Source organism: Monodon monoceros, unplaced genomic scaffold (genome assembly GCF_005190385.1).
Source record: "Monodon monoceros isolate NGI ecotype Baffin Bay Population unplaced genomic scaffold, NGI_Narwhal_1 Super_Scaffold_11, whole genome shotgun sequence".
In the NCBI taxonomy this organism is placed as follows: domain Eukaryota; kingdom Metazoa; phylum Chordata; class Mammalia; order Artiodactyla; family Monodontidae; genus Monodon; species Monodon monoceros.
This window is the reverse complement of record NW_021703767.1, coordinates 117,817,285-117,835,905: the sequence shown is the minus strand read 5'-3', so window position 1 is coordinate 117,835,905 and position 18,621 is coordinate 117,817,285.

Here is an 18,621-nt window from a genome sequence, read left to right as displayed (position 1 = left end):
AAAGAGTCATGTACCAAAATGTTCATTGCAGCTCTATTTACAATAGCCCAGAGATGGAAACAACCTAAGCGCCCATCATCTGATGAATGGATAAAGAAGATGTGGCACATATATACAATGGAATATTACTCAGCCTTAAAAAGAAATGAAATTGAGCTATTTGTAATGAGATGGATAGACCTAGAGTCTGTCATACAGAGTGAAGTAAGTCAGAAAGAAAAAGACAAATACCGTATGCTAACACATATATATGGAATTTAAGGGAAAAAAAATGTCATGAAGAACCTAGGGGTAAGACAGGAATAAAGACGCAGACCTACTGGAGAATGGACTTGAGGATATGGGGAGGGGGAAGGGTGAGCTTTGACAGGGCGAGAGAGAGTAATGGACATATACACACTAACAAACGTAGTAAGGTAGATAGCTAGGGGGAAGCAGCCGCAAGGCACGGGGATATTAGCTCGGTGCTTTGTGACAGCCTGGAGGGGTGGGATAGGGAGAGTGGGAGGGAGAGAGACGCAAGAGGGAAGACATATGGGAACATATGTATATGTATAACTGATTCACTTTGTTATAAAGCAGAAACTAACACACCATTGTAAAGCAATTATACCCCAATAAAGATGTTTAAAAAAAAAAAAAACTAATGTCCTATTTGTAAAGTATCTGTAAAATTTATATTCTAGTGCATTAAGCTGTCCTTGGACCAATAATATTCTGTAAAGAAATATGTCCTTCTTAAATGGTAGAACTTCCTATCTAATCTCTAATAAAATTTCACCTCAGGAGACCAGAAAAGTAACCTAAATGTTGTTGACTTTGTATCATATTATAGTCAATAAGAAGCAGGTTTACGGTTTGTAATAAAAAGCTATTATTTACATAGGCATTTAATCTAAATTATTATATCTTGTGCCAATTTTCTAAAAGATAGCAGCAACAACACTAATAGTATTCGTTTTTGGAATGGACCTTATATGACTCCAGGATTTTCTAACCTGAAAAACATCTCAAGAACCCTTCTAGTTTATTCATTAAATCGAATTCACCAAAGATTGCAAATGATGCCAAAGACTATTTGGGGTTTCTGATCCATTAAGTTGCTTTCTACAATGTCGAAGCAAAATCAAATGATATTTATATAATATTTCCTTTACAGTTAAGAGAGGATTATTACAACTTCAACTTTATCTGGAAAAGTATTTTTTTAAGTAATGAATATCCATAAATTATTCTAAAAATTATAATTTTTAACAATCAACTAATGTTTTCTTTGTGTCTACTGCTTGTGTATTTGTACATGAAGACCACATAATTTTGATTTGTAATAGGCTGAGCTAAGTTTTCTCTCCTCCACTGTAGCCATGCACATTTAGAGCTTGAATGTTGGGAGGAGAGGTCAAATACCCTTACCCTTGTTCACATCACACATGCACAACTATACACACAGAAACAGGGGTGCTTCTATTTGTAACCAGAATTAACAATGGTTTACCACCATCCCATTGATCCACTGATATATACAGTGGTACATGGGGTGGGGAAGAGGAGGTCCGTAAGAAGTACTTCACCACATAGGCTGAAGTTCTCTTCACAAACAAAATATACTCCAGAGTTGAGGCTTAGAGATCAGTGATGACTTTATCAAACCTACATGGGTTGTCAGTGGCAGGGAATGAGAAAATAGCCATATATGTCAGAAAGGAAACAGTCTTACCCCAAAACAAGTTTAAATGTGTAGAGATTAGGATTTGTTTGTTTTGTTTGTTTGAGCATTCCCTAATAATAATAATAAATCAGCATCCTTTAACTCCTCACTGCCACCATTTCCCAGAGATCTTGTTTGCTAAATGTAGTCAGGAGCCTTGTGAACTGGGCTGTACAGAGTGGTCCTGCAGAGTCACTGTAATTTGTTAGTTTGATATAAATATGACATTTTTATCCACAAATTAATAAGGCCTGGAAACATCAGGTTATCATGACTTGATCTTATTCAGCTCTAGATGTGAGAAAACTTTAGATATATCTCCCTATGTGTAGAGAGGAGTATTATTAATACCCTGTTCCTCTAATCCAGCCTGAATAAAGGAAAACATACTAAAGCTATAACATCCTTTAACTTTTAAAATGTACATTCTACTAAGCTTTTACTAAATACCCATAAGAATAAAAACACCAAGGAGTTGATAATGTTTCCCATAGTAGCCTCATTACCTAACAGTTTTTCTTGACTATTTTTTTTTCTTTTGTGTTTGGCACATATAGTGAATGGTTCAGAAACACTGCTAACTCTGGCCACCTTGCCACCTATCAGACCAACTGCTGAGTTACCATCCAGCAACACTGTGCTTCCTTCACCCTGACGTACAAAAGGGCATGTTGCAGCCCTTGTCTCTACTTAGACTAATGACTCCTAAGCCATAATTTTACACAGCATCTTATACTTCTAAGCGACTTTGTTAAACGCAGGCCATGCAGTCATATTTACAAATTCACTGTGCAAGCTCAATATATTGGAGGAAAAGACAGACAATAGCCTCTGCCAGAAAGTGGAAGCACCTTGTAGCCAGGTATTCCCAAGGTCTACATCCTGCCTCTCAACCTACTAGGTGTATAAGTTTATAAATGTGACTAGCCCCCTCTGAGCATCAGAATTCTCATCCATAAAATGAGATCAAGAAACATAACTTCCAGGGTTTTATGAAGATTAAATAAAATCTATGTGTGAGAAACCACCCAGCATGCTCTGTGCTGCTTACCTGGTATTTTACCTGGCATTTAATAATGTTATCCTTGCACGTAAGCAAAGCCTGTCCTGAAGTAAGTGAATTTGGGGAGGTCTACAGTTAGAAAATAAAGTCTACAAAGTTAGTTACCAAACTTAAGAATGTTGCCAAATTTTGATAACAAATTCATTCAAATCAAGTCTTACTGAAAGGATTTATTTTATGCTAGCACTCTGTAAATTGCTATCCACTTCTTACACTGTGAGTTGCTATCCACTTTTTTACTTAATGTTCATAGCTATCATTGTGAAATAATCATGATGATATGTTCCATTTTACAGATGGACTAAAAGTGTTGTATAGAAATTGAGTAAATTTCCTAAGGGCCACTCCAGTGGTAAGGAAAAACAAGCAAAACCAACCCTCTTCTCTAGTTTCTCCTTTGCAATTATCCTTCACACCAGGGCTTAAGATCAAAAAATATTTTTAAAAGTTTGTTTTACAAACAGAATTGGAATCAATAAAATATAAATAACTTGAATTGCAATTTGACCTGAGACCATGATTCCTGAAATTGATGATTTTGGAAGTTCTCACTTCCTGCCTCTTCCTGTACAGGCTACTTCCAGTCCTAACGTGCTAACATCAATTCCAAAGACAAATAAAACCAGAAAATAATTTGAAACAGGCTTTCACTGATTGACTGCTGTTGCTGTGTTTAAGGCCACTGAAGGGAAGACCAGGACACATAAGCTTGGAAGTACATAATGTCTTGAGTGGCTCTAGGACTCTGAGGGTAGCAGAAACAATATATTGGGAATGAAGGAAATCAATAAAGAGTCAGACTGAATTATTATAAACTAAAACCAATAAACAGCACCTGGACTCCAAGACTACATGACAAAATAATCCAATAATTCACTGTAAAAGTAAAAATATGTATGTCAATGCTGGAGCATCTGTAATTTCCTCAGATTAGAGAGGTTAACAGCATAGGCACCATTATTAAATGTTGAACTCTGTGGCGATACCAATTTATTCCAGTCTCTTGTCACGTAAAATTTTATCATTATAACCTAGATATATTCACTAAATTGATGATGCTTTAAAAATGTGTATTTTCCCATGCTGCTCTCTAATTTACAAAAGAATTCAAGTTCAAGGGCACATTTCTAGGAGCAGCTTTATGTTAATGACCCCTTGGTTAAACCCTTTGAGACTATCTTACTATTTTTATGTTCAGGTTCTCTGGGGCTGTGAAAAGTGAATGCTGTTACTGGAACTTAATTTTGTTATTTTTCCTGCCGACATTTAGGAGACAGCTATACGAGCAGTTTCTGTTCATCCTCTGAACCACAATATAAAAATCCATATAGAAGCTTACTATGAGTGAAGCTGAATATGCTTTCCAACTGTGGGCTTGGTCCATTTAGAATTAACTCCTCAGGTCAATGGGAGCAACACTTTATTTCGTAAGCTATTGTTTCTATGCAGAGAATGTACTAGAAAATATGAACCTAAGGAAGGGTTGGCCAAGTTGATATTTTGGTTCTAAATTTCTAACATTAAAAATAATACTTCCAAGTTAATGTTTAGTGTTTCTACATATTGTTGAAAATTTGCTTGTTATCTACCTGCTTATGTTGGCTTCCCTTCATCTGAAGAAGAAAATCGCATTAACTTGTATTATCTTGTGCAAATAGTTGTCTATTTCCCTCTCATTCAAAGGAAATATTAATCATGAATTTACTTCAGATAGCAAATCATTATTTTTAAATAAACATTTTATTTTAGAACACTTTTAGATTAAAAAATTGCAAAGACTCTATAAAGTTCCCATACACTCCACACCCAGTTTATCCTACTGTTAACACCTCATAGTAGTAGTATGGTACATTCATTATAATTAATGAACCAATATTGATATATTATTATTAACAAAATTACATATTTTATTCATACTTCCTTAATTTTTAACCGAATCGTCTTCTGTTCCATGAACCTATTCAGGTTACCACATTACTTTTTTTTTTTTTTTGCGGTACACGGACCTCTCACCGTTGTGGCCTCTCCCGTTGCAGAGCACAGGCTCCGAACACGCAGGCTCAGCGGCCATGGCTCACGGGCCCAGCCGCTCCGCGGCATGTGGGATCTTCCCGGACCGGGGCATGAACCCGTGTCCCCTGCATCGGCAGGCGGACTCCCAACCACTGTGCCACCAGTGAAGCCCAACACATTACTTTTAATAGTCACATCTCCTTAGGCACCTGCTGACTGAGACACTTTTCTCAAACTTTTCCTTGTTTCTGATGACCTTGACAGTTTTGAGAAGTATTGACCAAGTGTTTGGTAGAATGCCCCTCTATTGGGATTGGTCTTATACTTTTTCTCAGGGTTAGACTGGCGTGGGTTTCTGGGAAGAAGACCACAGATGTAAAGTGACATTTTCATTATATCATATTAAAATGACTTATCACCATTAATATTGATCTTGATCACCTGACTGAGGTAGTGTTGTCAGGTTTCTCATTGAAAAGATCCCGTTTTTCTTCTCTTATCATACTATAATCTTTGGAAGGAAGACAAGCCAAAAAGGACATCAAGAGGGAAAACAATAAAACAAGGCTGGTTCAAAACTCCACTTGCACTACTCTATTTTAAGACTTACTTAAAACTGCATTAATAGAGGCAGTGTGGTATTGGTGAAAGAAGAGATACATAGACCAATGGAACAGAATAGAGAATCCAGAAATAAATCCACACAAATATAGCAAACTGATCTTGGCAAAAAAGCAAAGGCAATTCAGTGGAGAGCGTTTTTTTCAACAAATGGTACAGGAACAATTGGATATCCATATGCAAAAAGATTTAGACACAGCCCTGAAAAATTTAGCTTAAAATAGATTATAGGGCTAAATATAAATATAAATCTTTCAAATAAAACATTGGAGAAAAATTTGTGACATTGGATTTGGTGATAAATTTTGATATACAACACTAAAAGTATGAGCCATGAAAGAAAAGATGGATAAGTTGGACTTTATTAAAATTAAAAATTTTGGCAAAAAACCCCACAACCTATTAAGGGAATGAAAGGAGAAGCCACAGAGTGGAAGACATTATTTGAAGACAATATTTAATAAAGTATTGTGTCCAAAATATGCAAATAACACTTGAAACCCAACAGTAAGAAGACACACAAACCAATTAAAAGGGAGAATATCTAAACACTGTCAAAAATGATATACAGATGTCAAGGAAGCAAAGGTGCTCAACCTTATTGGTCATTGATGAATTTCAAAGTAAGACAACAATGAGATATCACTACACACCTGTTAGAATAGCTAAAATATAAAACACTGACAACATCAAATGCTGTCGAGGAGACAGAGCAATAGGATTGCAAAATGGTGTAGCTGCTTTGGAAGACATTTTGACAGCTTTTTACAAGGCTAACCATAGTCTTAACCACATGATTTTAGTAATCATGTCCTACGTATTTACCCAACTGATTTGAAAACACTTCCACACAAAAACCTGCATGTGAATTTAATAGCAGCTTTATTCATAATCACCAAAGCTAGAAGCAACCAAAATGTTCATGAATAAGTGAACTGAAAAACTGTTGTGCAGCTGTACAATGAAATATTATTCATCAGTTAAAGGAAAGGAACTCTCCAGCCACAAAAAAAAAACATAGGTGAACTTTAAATGTAATTGCTAAGTGAAAGAAGCCAGTCTGAAATGGCTACATATTATATGATTCCAACAATTCGATGATTTGGAAAATGCATCTCATTAGGTGAGACAAGAAGACTAGAGGGGGCTGGAGTGTGAGGAATGCCCCTTCCCCACGTGGCATAAGCTCTGGTGAAGTGTCTTTCGTGGAAATGAAGCCTTTGTTATGGAGAAGTCTCTGGGTTTATTTCACAATGCTTACTTTTCCCCTTTCCCTGCCAGAGCCAATAGGGAGGATCTTTCTCAGATCTCACCAGGAGAACCCAGTGGGGTTTCTGGAGGTAAAACTCATTAACGTGTGGTGGCCTTTCCAAGACAGTGCCCCCTAAAAATATCACTTTCATGATAGTCTGCAGTCAGCCTCCAGAAATGCATCAAAATTACCATTTGTGTATTCTCACCAGTGGCTCTGTTCCAGGTCTGAATATCTTGCTGTGGTTCTCTAGATCAGCCTATCTTTTAGAATTTTGGGATTGTGGTCTACCTTGCCATCTAAGTTCTCCGATAGTTTCAAGAAAATTGTTGATTTTCTTCTTGTTTGGTTTTTTGCTGTTGTTGTAAGGACGGCAGTCATAACTTCCAAATTCTTTACATTTCAAAGCTAAACCCAGAAACTAATCATTATGATGTTTTGAAGTATGTAATGATGAATTGAAAGGGGGTATTAGTATAGATTAATACTGGAAGAAGAATATTCCAAAATAAGAAACGTTATTACAAAGACAATTTCTGTATTGTGAAGTGAGAGGAAACAAGGAGATGCCATTTTTAGGGGAGTTATTTTCGTCTTCTTCCATTTTATTGCTCATATGATACAATGGAGTCTCCAGAAATTGCAACGGATAATGAATAACTAATAAAGTATGAGGATTTCTTACTAAAATTTAGATGAGTTAAGGTGATTTGGATTATTTGAAGCTTTATGAATAATTATGAAAACACAATGCCCAGTTGAATATTTTTATTCATGAAAATCAATATTTTATGACAAATCTCTATTGTCCCAATCTAGGTGATTGTGAATAGACAGGTAATCAGCTTGCTCACAGATAAAGATCAAGGCAGTGCCACAGTGAGAACCAAGACCCACTCTGCTTCCTTTGACTTTGCTGTGATTCAAAGCAGTTAAAACATTATATTCTAAGGCAGAAACCTTTTTAAAAATAGTTTTTGTTTAAGTAAAGAATAGCAGATATTTGTGAAAATTATATATATTAATCTCCTGGTGGACTAGGCAACTGAGGACGACTATAATATTTCAACAAGCTTACCAAATAAAGATTTCAAAAGCAGTGTCTAAAATCATAGTTCTCAAATTGGGTACTTTGACACCCCAAGGTACTGCAATGAACTGTCAGAAATACCCTGGATATTTTAGGTTTTTGAGGATATCAATGATATTTGACATATCCTACACCATGTGAACTATTATCTCAAGGTAGCTTATTGGTTTATCATTAGATCATGCTATATAAGTTTTGATGTTGTCATATCTTTGCATAAGTGTACTTATTTTAGTTTCAACTATAAGACAAGTACAACCATCAGTGTAGAATAGGAAACGAGTAGTCTTTCCAGTCTAATGCTAAGGTTTAAGATGTGCGTTTCCCAAGAAGCATACACATTTCATTAGTAAGAATTTGTACTTATTTCAAAATGAAATAAATATTTTTCTCCAATTAATGGATGTTCATGTTTCATATAACTACTAAGTTGCTGGATATAAGTACTTAGTTTAGATCTAACTACTTTAAAAAATGAAAATTCTTAGGTAAAAAATGAAAATTCTTAGGTATTCCTTTTGGTCTCAGGATAATATGAAATAATTAGTGAGACTCTAAGGATGCCGGAAACCAAAAAGTTTGAAAGCCTGTTGGCTGAAACATAAAGTGAAATGGAATTAAAAACAAAGGATCAAACAGGAGAGGCACACACACACACACACACACACACACACACACACACACAAAATTGAGAGTTTAGAATATAGTGTGTTATTTGTAAATTTTAACAATGCAAGAGAGAATGAGGACAACATGTTGCAAAAGCAATTATTCTCATTATCTACGGGAAAATAACAGATTGGAAAGATGATGATATAAGGAAATCATTAATGGTGCTTCATAATTCTACGTTTCTTTGATTTTTAAGGTGCAAATTAATTTTTTGTGACACACTGTAGTTTAAATTTTTGTTCCGTTAGATAATTGGGCTAGAGAACCTCTTTACTTCAACGTATAAAATTCTATAGATCAAACTCAGGCCCATAGTGTCAATGAACATGCAGTCCATATGGTTTCTGTATTTATTTGCACTCTCCTTATAGACATGTCTTTTGTTTTAGAAGCAGTCAGAAGTATTCATGTTATTTAGAAAGAGGATTAATGTTTACTATCTTTTATTTGAAGCATTACTTTTATAATTGCAAACATTAGTAAGCTGACAGGTCTAATTACATCTCCAATTATGTGTCTAAGATGTTATTTAGGTTTTTAAAGCTTACTATAGTGGCTATTTTTAAATTAATACTCCTAAGATTGCTTCTAAAGAAATCACTATGGAAAAATTCTAACTTGGTTAGAAACATACAGTATAGTCTTCAGTTTTGCTTCTACATATGTGATGTATACTATTTTCTTTATTGTGATAAAATATGCATGACCTATTTTAACCATTTTTAAACGTGTATAATTCAGTGGCATTAAATACATTCTCATTGTTGTGCAACCATCACCATCTCTCTCCAGAACTCTTTTATTACCCCAAACTGGAACTGTACCCATTAAACCTTAACTCCCCATTCATCTTTCTACAAGCCCCTGGCCACCACCATTCTACTTTCTGTCTCTCTGCATATGAGTATCCTATGTACCTCATATAGGTAGAATCATACAATATCTGTCTTTTAGTGTGTCGGGCTTATTACTTCACTTAGCATGTTTCTAGGTTCATCCATGGGGTAGCACGTATCAGAATTTCATTCCTTTTTAAGACTGAATAATACCCCATTATATGTATATATCACATTTTGTTTATCCAGTCATCTGTCAATGGACATTTTGATTGTTTCCACCTTTTGGCTTTTGTGAATAATGTTGCTAAGAACATCGGTGTACAAACATATTCATATTGTTCTATACTGTTTTCAGAATGAATAGAATATTAACTCATGGAAATGCTCACTAAATGTGACATTTTGGTTGTTGTTTAAAAAAATTGCTAGTTAAAAAACAGGGCCTTGGCACACCAGTTGTTCCTTCGAACATTTCTGACTGGAAATGATCCTACAATTACAAGTTACACTATCATGTGCCTTTACCTGATAGCACTTATTCTGGTTGTTCTTTAATATTTATTTGTATGATTATTCGATTAATAGAGTTTTCTCATTCCCTCACTATACTGTAATCTCTGTGAAGGCAGAAACTGTCTGGCTTTGCTCATTGTATTTTACATGTCAAATACAGTAACTGACATAAAATACAAACCTAGAAAGATACTAATCTCTATATACTCTCTAATGTATACATGGTATACCAACTGCAATAAGACATTCCTTCAGGATAGCTTTACACAGTCTTTTCCCAATTTCAGTTTGTACTTGATACAAAATTACAGCTACTCACATCATCTTAGCTCAGAGAGTAAAGCCAAACCTATCAGCACAGAGGGTCAAAACTGCTTAACAGCCTTCATTCTATGTCCTTTGATGACGAATCCCATCTTTTCCTTATAATATCTGGGATTTATTGAGCATCACAGTGAATGACATCAGTGAGAGAGAATAGCTGTTAAATGATCAACTAATAATTTCTGTTACGTCATATACTATTCTTTTAGAGAAATGAACATAAATTACTTGCACAATGAAAATATAAAAGCATTTTTAAAGATGCAGAATAAAGCAAGCAAATTTTCTTTCCTTTGTTTGTATAGTGTAATAAAGAATTGTGTTTTTAACTTATTTTATCTTTAGCTGACTTCAATAATATTACGAGAAATATAAGTGGTGGTTGTGCTGTATGGTGCAAGTGTGGAGAGGGTAGTAGTTGACAATAGATAAAATGATGTGACCTGAATATTTCCCTTGGATATTTGCTCTTTGAAAGAATTAAGAGGGATAGTTAGTATTCAAGATTTCAATACAATCTTCATTTGTATTGAAAACTACATGCTGTGGAAACTTCTAGAATAGAACTTGAGAGCAAAGGACTTATTTAGATTATAATGAAATAAAGTTTTATTTAAGATAAAGTAAGATCCAAAATAAAGTAGTATTCAGGCATATTGTTTAAAAAAGATATATGCGTGTCTAGGTTAAGGAAATAAATGAGACTTAGAATTGATTTTCAATTTAATTGAAGGGATTATGCATTTTGTTAATATGTTAATTACCCATTTCTTTGTGTCTATATACAAAACATTTTTGCCACTCTTATTCTCTCACCCACCAATGTAAACTATTTTAAGAAGCATGTACCACCTAGTCAAATGAGACCATCCTTGTTTCCCTGAGCATCACATCAATATATGACCATCACCTTTCTGGAACCTGGAAACAGACGCCCTTATGGCTGAATATTACATATTATTGATAGCTTTAAAGGGTCCCAAATTCTCAAGTGCCTGAGTCTTCCAAATTGTCTAATCCAAATTAAGTGAAGGACTTTAAAAGTCAGCCCTTCAGTTGAAACGCCCCAGGGAGAAAAAATCAGAGTCCACGTTATAAAGGTTATTAGTATTAAATCAATATTAGTCAGCCACCTGATTAGTCAAAAAGGGGCCAGTGTCTTAGTTGTCAGAGTAGCTGGTATTGTTTGACTTCCTAGTCCCTTGAGTACCTGAGATGCTGCTCAATAGGACAGGAAGGATCATGTAGCATTAACAATCCCACTTCACAATGAATATGTAAGGGTCATAGAACCTTGTGAATCAAATTATATTGCAATAGCATCCAAAGCAAAGCCATTGTAAACATAAGTGGAATACTTCAATATATTTATCTAACATACAGATAATTATAAAGTGTGTATAAGGTATATGGACGAAATAAAGACTAGATGCACACACACATTTGTGTTCCCTCATATTTTGCTAAAATTCTCCTTTGATTTTTGTTGTGACATAACTTTATCCCCATATTTCTTTCATTTTCAGTATAATGCATGATTATTTCTGAACAAATAAATGTGTGTTATCCAATGAATTGGGTGTTTTTGCTCCATGAGATTAATTTCAAGAGGCAAGATGATTTGGGTACCTGAAAGCAGAATGTCCACAATGAAATCCAGAAGGAAGCTGTCAATTGTCAGATTTTCAGTTTCAAATTCTTTTTAATTGAAGTTTCATAAACTTCATAAAATGCACAGATATCCAGTGTTCAATGAATTTTCACGATTGTATATAACAATGTATTTATCACCTCGATATATGTCTATATATATATTTTTTTTCCAGAAAAATCCCCTTTTGAATTTTTGCACTCAATCCACCCCGCCCCCCCACCTGCCACGTGCAGAGGCAACCACTTGAGATTTCTATAATCAAGGATTCATTTGTCTGTTCTTTGACTTTATACAAATTTATTTCTACAATGTGTGCTTGTGTCCAAATTCTTTCATTTAGCATAATATCTGTGAGGTTCATCCACACTGTCATGTACTTCATAACTGACTCCCTTTTATTAACAAGTAGTATTCCATGGTATGAATACACCACAATGTGTTCATCAGATTTGTTGATGACTAGTTTAAATGGCTTGTGCTTTAAACATTCTGTCCAATAGATTTTTGTGTACTCTAGATTCATGATTATATTCTCCCAATTGCTTCAAGAAGTTTAGCAATGCTAGCATTTTAGATCTAGGATTCATCTCAAATTACTTTTTGTGTATGGAATTAGATAGTTTGGAATTTTATCCATTGAGATAAACAATTTTTTCCAGCACCGTTTATTAAAAAAGAGATATATTTTCCCACATTGACCAATTATGAATTGACCTATAATCAAATTCAGTATCACAATGTCTTGATTATTGTAGCTTTAGTGTAATTCCTGTAGTCAGATATTTTAAGTATTCCAATTTTATTCATTACCAAGTTTTGCTATATGAGATACTTTGTATTTCTAAATAATTTTTAGAATTGTCTGTCAAATTCTAGAAAGCCTATTAGAATTTTCATTGCAGTGTATTGAATATATAAAATAATTTGGGTAGCATTAAGTCCTAACAATGTTCCTTTTTCCAAATCATTAACATAGTATATCTCTTTGTTTAGTTGTCTTCTTTAATTTTTGTTTTTAGTGTTCAGGATAAGTTTGGCACATTTTGCATTAGATTTATTCCTAAATATTTTTTATTCTTTTGAAATTACATTTTTTGTATTTTATAGCTATAACATAGAAATACAATTTATTTCTGTATTTTGACATATTTGACATTGCTAAGCTTATTAGTTCTTGGGGGTATTTTGTAGGTTTTTTATAGTTTTCTATGTACATAATCATGTTGTCTATGAATAAAAAGTTTACTATGTTATTTTCAATCTCATGTACCCTTTGCTTTTTTAACTTATAATGTCTCAGGCCTCCAGTATTATATTGAATAAAACAATTGTGAGGAGATAACCTTGAATTATGTCAAATCTTAGGAGGAAAACATTCAATAATTCACCATTAAATATTATTAGAGCTGAAGGATTTTCGTACATAAATACCTTTAATCAGATTGGCTGTTTTCTCCTATTTCTTCCTATATCTAGTATGCTGAATTTTATGTGATACCACAGAAAAGGAAAATTACAGGCCAATATCAGTTTGAACAAAAATCCTCAACAAAATATTAGCAAAGCAAATTGAACAATCCGTTAAAAGGATCATACATTATGATTAAGTGGGATTTATCCCAGGGATTCAAGGTTTTTCAATATACGCAAATCAATCAGTATGATACTACATATTAACAAATTAAAGGATAAAAACCCTACGATCATCTCAACAGATGTAGAATGTCATATAGTTGGAATCACACAGTATGTAGCCTTTGCAGTTTGGCATGCTTCACTTAGTAAAGTGCATTTCAGGTTTCACCGTGTCTTCACATGGCACGATAGCGCTTTTCTTTTTAGTATTGAATAATATTCCACTGTTGGATGTACCACAGTCTGTTTATTCCTTCAAGTACTGAAGAACATCTTGGATGCTTTCATGTTTTGGCAATTATAAATAAAGCTATTATAAATACTCATGTGCAGGTTTTTGTGTAGACATAAGTCTTCATTTCATTTGTGTAAATACCAAGGAGTGTGATTGCTAGATCGTATGGTAAGAGTATGTTTAGTTTTGTAAGAAATCACCAAATTCTCTTCCAAAGTGGCTGTACCATTTTGCATTCCAACCATTAATGTAGGAGAGTTCCTATTGCTCCATATTTTTGCCAGCATTTTGTGTTGTCAGTGTTCTGAATTTTGGCTGTTTTAACAGTGTAGTAGTCTTGTATCTCACTGTTTTTTAAAACCAAATAGATGTGTAGTCTTGTGTCTCACCATTTTTTAAAATCAAATAGCCCTTTATAGATTTAGATTGAGAGTTTCTCCTCTTTTTCTTTTCCTTCCTGCCACGTTCTTGCAATTAATTCAAAATCCACATGCACACTCTCAAATGACTAATATAGTAGAATAACCTGGGCCATGGAAAAACTTCTTGATTAAAATACAGAATTCGTTTCTTAGCAACTCCCCTCTCTTAAGTTATTTTACTCCTCTAATCCTTAGTGTCTTGATCTGTAAAGTGGGGATAGTAATAGAATCTACCTCATAAATTTGTTGTAATCTGTATAAAGTATTTAATGCAATGATAGGAAAAAGCAGGGCTCAAAAACGTTAGCTATTATTTGTATTACTACTACTAATATTTTGAAGCTGTATAATACTCCTATATTAAAAAACAAAAACAATGTCTATCCTATAGTAGGCATATTGGTTACTTAGTGGATTGGTTTACAATAGTTCCTCGAATCAGGAACCATGTCTTATTCCTCTTCACAGATCCAATGTCCAACAGAGACTGTGGTAGAACTAAGTGAATGGTTGAATGGACAAATGTATAACCAGAGCTAAAATAGATACCAGATTTTCAAAGTTGATGCCAAACATAATTAAATAGTAAATCTAATTTAGGACATATGAAGTGTAAGCTGTAGCTGTTTCTTTTAAATTTTTAATACGATGAACATGTTCTGTGGGGAAATACTTTTATTGGGTAAAACATAGTTTCTGCTATCATAGAATTCATGTTATCATGAGAGTCATTACTGAAAGAGATATACAAAGCAGTAGGATTTTCCTTTCCAAACTGTGACTGTGTGTGTTAATTCTGTTGTCATATTAAAGTATAAAAAAATAGAAAAAGTCACTCTTTATTCTAAATAAAATACACAAGCTCTGGGAAAGAAAGAATCTTTAAGTTGTCTCCTACATAATGTTTAAATTTATTCATTCACCTTTCAGCAACCCTAGGCTAAGAATTTTTCTAACCCTCGGTGATTTCATAAAATAATGAAAGCTCACAGTCTAAGAGGAGAGACATAAGAGTCTAACAAATAATAAAAATACAGCATAATACAATCCATTATAAATTATGCACAAACGACTCTCCCATGTGTGCTGAACATTCTAGAAGAGACTTGAAATCATATCTTAGTTTGTGGGAAGAGCTGAACGCTTTTGTGTTTGATCAGATAAATCTGGAGCACGGGCAGCTCCACATTTATCTAATAATATTAATAATAATATTAATTATTATGGCGCATAGTATTTAAGAACATAAATATCTGCCAAAGACACTGCACACAGATCATTTTAAAAATAGAAAGTGGACACAACCTTATAAAATGCATTTTTTCACAATCCAATCTTATTTTTGTTTTCTTCCTACTACTGTTTTTCTAATTTTTTTTATCACCTTCTATATCAATTTTGTAGAGAATTTCTCCTTCCATCCTAATGAAGATAACTTGTGGTAGATAAAAAAAATGGCCATAAATCCTTTGCTATTTCTTCCATTGATAAATAAAGACTACTTCACCTCTCCTTGGATCTAGTTGGCCTTGTAACTAGTCTTTACTGATAAAATACAGCAAAAGAGTTGCTGTGCAGTTTCTGAGGCAGTCAAGAAATTTGCAGGTTCTGCCTTCACAACATAGAATATTTTGCTTTAGAACCACCAGGCCACAAAAACCCCAAAGGAACTAGAGAAGAAGTCGTTTGAAAGGAACAAAGGCATGCTGTCCAGCCCCCGCCGAGCCCCTGCCTATAACCAGTAAAAACTGCTAGCCATGTGGTCAGGTATCTTGAATGTTTCAGCCCCAATCAAACCTCCAGTTGAGCACAGTCCCAGACATCATCATGTGGAGCAGAAAGATATACAGCTAATCTGAGCCAACGTAAAAACACTAAGAGTTAGTAAACTCTTTTTTTTTTAAGCCACTAAGTTTTGGGCTGGTTTGTTACATAGCAAGAGACAGACAAAAGAGATGCCTATGGTTTTCTAAATTTTTCTTCTAGTTTTTACCATGGACTATTCTTATGGTCATGGTCTTCTCTGAATATTTTCCCACTGGCACCTACATGTGAGTGTGTGTGTAAATGCTGATATGTGCAGACATACACATAGTCTAATCCTTAAATAAGAGTCTATTATTCATGAAAACTAGCCCTTTCAGGTTGCAGTGTCTCACTACAAGTTTCCCTATCTTTGTCTCTACTTTGTTGATGTTATGAAGTTAAAATAAATTTTTGTAAGTTAGTTTAGGGAGCATGGGTGTGCTGGGGTAGAAAAAAAGATGAACAAATACATTTTGAAATCACATCTTAAAAAAGTGTCACACAGGGGGCTTCCCTGGTGGCGCAGTGGTTGGAAGTCCACCTGCCAATGCAGGGGACACGGGTTCGAGCCCTGGTCCGGGAAGATCCCACATGCCGTGGAGCAACTAAGCCCGTCTACCACAACTACCGAGCCTGTGCTCTAGAGCCCGCCGCAACTGAAGAGGGCCTGCGCGCAGCAGTGAGGACACAACACAGCCAAATATGAAAACGAATAAATAAATAAATTTATTTTTTTAAAAAAGTGTCACACAAACAAGAGTGTGATGCTCCTGAATCCTTCTGAGTTTTTCTGAGGGTAGAGAATGAGGGACTCTGAACTGAAGGGTGGAGAATGGGTGACTGGCAAATTATTTCTTTTGCATTCTATCAGTAGATGAGCCTGTTCTGTTTTGTTATGCCAAACAGGGGTGTGCCTCCATTTTTTACCATTGTTGAAAAGCCACATCAAAATTCCTTCCCCTCTTATCCACCATAACTTAATAGTAATTGTATCTTTATAGACACTTCAGTGTTAAGTCAGGGGCTACCATTCAGATAACCTTTTTAAAAGGGTTATGGAGTGGGAAAATAATTATACATATATATAAAATCATTATATATATATATATATATATATAAAATTATATATTTGCCCCTGGTTCCTGGCACAGAGCTCCTAAAAGTCTTGTAATTGCCTAAGTGATAAGAGCGCTAGGAGCATCTTTTGTTCTAATATTTGACCTTTGTCCCTTCTTTTCTTCTAATGAGGTGACTCTGGCTGGGCTCCTGGATAGCTTCAGGAAGGGGACTGGTCACCAGAAAAATCAAAATGTGATTAGAAGCTTGGGACTTTCAGACCCACCGTGATCCTCTGGGAAGAGGAGAGAGGCTGGAGACTGAGTTAATGATTGATGATACCCACATGAAGAAACCTCCATAAAAATCCCAGAAGTATGGGGCTTGGAGAGTTTCCAGGTTGGTGAATATGTCCACGTGCCAGGAGGGTGGCACCCCAACTCCACGGGGCCAAAAGCTCCTGCTCTTTGGACCCTTTCAGGCTCACCCTATGTATCTCTTAACCTGGCTGTTCACCTGTATTCTTTATTTCATCTTTTATTACATAATAAACCTGTAAATGTAAGTAAGTATTTTCCTGAGTTCTGTGAGCTGTTCTATCAAATGATCAAACCTGAGGAAGGGAAGCTGGACTTGTGACTGGTATTTGAAGTGGGTTGAGGGCAGCTAACTCTGGTTAGTGTCAGAATTGAACTGAATTGTAGGACACCCAGCTGGTGTCACAGAGAATTGTTTGATGGGGAGGAAAAATCCACATATTTGGTGTCAGAAGTATTGTGAGTGTAGTAGCAGTATGAGAGTAAAGGAAAAGCAGTGAGCTTTCTCTATAGACAGGAATTTATAATAAACTTTTCTAAATCTAGCCATTAAATGTCAGACACAATTCCACTTAAACAGCTGGAAATCATTCAATTTTCAAATAAGCTGATGTCTGTATTTGCAGATGAATCACTTAGATTCATTCAGTGCTAACATTGATGTCAATACCTTTTAAGGAGAACTAGTAGAAATGTCAATATTTTCTCACTGAACTGATAAACAAGGGGAAAAACAAAATAATTTATAGAACAACAATGAAATATAATTTGGGAACATTTTACGGATACTGAGAAGTTCGGTGCTGACACTTAGATCAAAATACAGTCATTATCTTGCTATGTTTGAGTAAAGGTTAGTGGATTTCATGATTATAATATTACTAAGTGATTTTCAAAAGCTGAGTATGGACTACGTAAGCATTGATTAGTTATGTCAAGCCTCAAATAGATTTTGCATATGTATGTGTGCTTGTGTGCGTTGTTTGTGAATATGAATGAAATGAGCATACAACAAAACAAGTGTATCAGAAGGGAAGCTTGTCATATATTTCATTATTTATAGAAAAAAATGTAGTTCTGAACTTGGATTATGCTGAGACAAAGTATATTCTATTTTCAAAATACTCTTGCATCTCTGTTTGTACTACAAAAGAAACTGCAGAGATGTACAGAGTACTTTCAATCTAAGGTGATTTGACTAAAAATATTCTTATCCATATTTGAAAGTTCTTTGCTTAGTAAGTCTTTGAACTTCTTCTGGCTTTAACTTCTAGTGCTACTGAGCCAAGCACTTCACAATTGAAATGCACCATATCATTAGTACCAGATAGAATTTTCCAGAAAATTATTTTCTAATCACCAAACTCAAGGTTTAACATCTTCTCCAGGAAAAATTCTAAA